Source organism: Poecilia reticulata, linkage group LG9 (assembly GCF_000633615.1).
Source record: "Poecilia reticulata strain Guanapo linkage group LG9, Guppy_female_1.0+MT, whole genome shotgun sequence".
NCBI lineage: Eukaryota > Metazoa > Chordata > Actinopteri > Cyprinodontiformes > Poeciliidae > Poecilia > Poecilia reticulata.
The window spans coordinates 32,540,699-32,543,981 of record NC_024339.1 but is presented as its reverse complement, the minus strand read 5'-3'; positions in this window follow the sequence as shown (position 1 = coordinate 32,543,981).

Below are 3,283 nucleotides of genomic sequence, written 5' to 3'. Positions count from 1 at the left end.
CTGCTGCCCCCGCGACCCGACCCCGGATAAGCGGAAGAAAATGGATGGATGGATGGAATTATTAAGCTGTTGTATTGTTTTTGTTTTTTGTCAATATTGCAGGATAATGTTGGTGACCAAGCTTTGTGTAACCAGGATAATTTATCTATGTTAGATTCAGTTTATTTATTTTATTTTCCATTTTGTTAGATTTATTGTATTTAAAGATTTAATTAGAAATAAAAATCCTCCTTTCCTTAATTTATTCAATACAAACTAAACCAAGCGAGAGGTTTGATAGCTGCACGTCAGCGTCCCAAATTGACAGCTGCTGTTTATATGGCTGCAAATCGGCGTCCTAGGTAAGAGACGCTGTCGGACTCTGATGTGCAGGTAGGCTTCTGGTCTGTTTCCACAGCAGTTGTCATTGTGAATCCTTCAATCGTGTGCCTCTGTTAACTTGCAGACGTGTGATCATTCGACCAAACGTTGTAGCGATCACGGTTGGTCAAGAGGGAACTGGTGAGTGTTTTGTTCGGGAGCTAGCATGCTAGCACTAGCCTCCCCAGCCTGTTGAGTGGTTATACACCGATATAAAGCACATTCAAATTGAAATGCTTACCGGTATCAAACGCTACTGTTGTGTAGAAAGAAATTTAATTTGTATAATTATGTACACTCATGTAAATATAAGAAAATACATGTACATGTGAACTGATTATTTAGGCTTGTTTACACAGGCCAGGTGTATTACAGATCCCCCATTCAATGAGTGGCCGCAGGGTCTAGGATGAACCAAGGATTGTCTGGCATCATGCTGACCAGACTGGCGAGCTAACCGTTTAGCGGATCCAGAAATACAACACCTTCTATCATCTGAGGAAACTCTTCCGAATTGGTTGGAGATTCAGCCCAACAATCTTCACTTTGATGGAACTGGATTGTTATTATTTTTGCTTTTTCCCTTTCATCATCAACAAAGACTTGTTGACTTCCTTGGCTTAAGGAACCCTTCTGGACTTTAACTTGTGGACTAACTTGTATATATTGTAAATATTAATACAATTCACAAATTTTGCACCATCTAGTTGTCTCTGTGTTTTACAATTTGCCACTTCCTCCAGCAGACAAACCTGGTTATAAGAATCACTTGGATTGACTTGGATTATTTCTTTAATAATCCTAATAGTCTTAGAATGTAATATAGGTTACATTTGCAATCAACATCCAGTCACAGAATGGTAGGTTTATTTGTTGACATTGAATCGCATTACTAACACATGCACCAATGGGCGGAAATTAAAATGAAAAAATTTACTCTAATATAATGTCACTCAAATAATTTATACATATATTGTTGAAATACAAGATGGTACGTGTTTTTTTTAATTATTATTATTCATTGCCAGATAGTCTAACACAGTCAATGTTGATGAAAATGTTTTAGTTCTTTTCTGCAGAATGTGCTCTACTGGAATATCCAAATTCTAAAGTTTCAGAGGTGTGTAGCCATCCGTCGCAAATGTAACAACGAACACTTCATTGAAAAAAAAATTTGAAATGAGATGTTCACATTAAAAGTTATTTTATTTTTGTTCTTTAAAGTAATGAATTTGTTTTGTAGTCACACTTAAATTTTTATGTTCATGTGTTCACTTCTGACTTGTTAACTGATAATTTATGTAAAGTTCATAAAGTTGTGAGTAAAATTGGACAATTTTTAAATGTCGGTAATAAAACAAAATATTTGAATTACCTTGAACATCTTGTGTAATTAATCTTTCCATGTAATTGTAGTGTAGATATGCATGTAATGTACAAAATAGGTACGTAGGAATAAAGACTTATGAGTAATTAAAATTGTAGTTATCAATAGAAGTAAATTGAAAATAAAAATTAAGTGTAATTTAAATACATTACTAATATATTAATATATTTGAAGTATATATATATATAATTGTATGACAGAATTGGTACACTCAAAACATGCTAATCAAGCTCTTGAATACTACATAAAAAAGTATACTTTAAGTATACTAAAAAATTTAATTTAATTCTATTTAAATACTATTAAAATATACTAAGCACAAAAAAAGTTGTTCCAAAATAGCACAGTTTAAGTACATTAATCAAAGTATGTTAAAATTTAATAGACTAAAGTATGCTTCTGTTTTTTTTTTTTTACTAGGGATAGCTCGCTCTGAAAATTCTGTTAACTACTCCAATGAAATACCAGTGACCAAACCAGATTTATCTATCTTTTAGCTATCATCACCTGCATCCAACAGCTTCACTCAACAGTCTGTTAGTTTGGGGCAAAAACTGTGAAAAGTTCTTTGCGTTTTGCTGGTTTGCTGTGTGATTCTAACACACACCTGCATAGCTCTGTACAGCAGAAACAGATCTCGCGAGCATCGTAGCGCTCATGTTGCGTTTAAAGCCGGCTTGGAAAAACAGGTTACCACATGTTAACAACGAATGAAACAGTTTTAACTGCTGTGACAGAGGACACAGATATGGGAAGTGTGGAAGCCCCTACTGTATCAAATTGACATGGGAATAACAGAGAGTTGGCCATTCTAAGGTAAAAACCCAGCGCATACAGCAGGGGTGTCAAACTCCAGTCCTCGAGGGCCGGTGTCCTGCAACTTTTAGAAGTGCCTCTGCTGCACCACACCTGAATAGAATAATTAGGTCATTAGCAAGGCTCTGGAGAACTGAGGAGGTAATTAAGCCATTTGATTCAGGTGTTTTGTACCTGTGGCACATCTAAAAACTGCAGGACAGCGGCCCTTCAGGACTGGAGTTTGACACCCCTGGCATACAGTGTTCAGGTTTTTTGTTGTTGTTGTTTTTGTTTGATCCAGACGGCTTCCTGCGAACCCCCTGCAGTGGCAGGGTACCTCCCCCCACCCCCTAGGGGGCACGCCCCACAGTTTGGGAACCTCTAGCAGTGATTCTTGAGAATAGGGACAAAACAGGTCCTTTGGATAAAGCACAAAATTAGAATGAAATATACACAAAATATAAATGTTCAAATATCTGACTAAACTAACCTGGGTCATGTGAGCACAACAATGTATATTTTCCAGGTATTTGCTGAATATTTTTTTATTTTAAACATTGTAGTCGGTGGATGATGCCTGTAAAAGCCCTGGTCCAGGAGCAGAACTCAATACATTATAATAGTTTAAAACAATTAAAGAAATATTAAAATTATATATTATGACAAGTATAAGTAGTCATATAAATAATTATAAAAGTATCAATAAATTGAATTAAAAATAATTTTTATATATTTTCC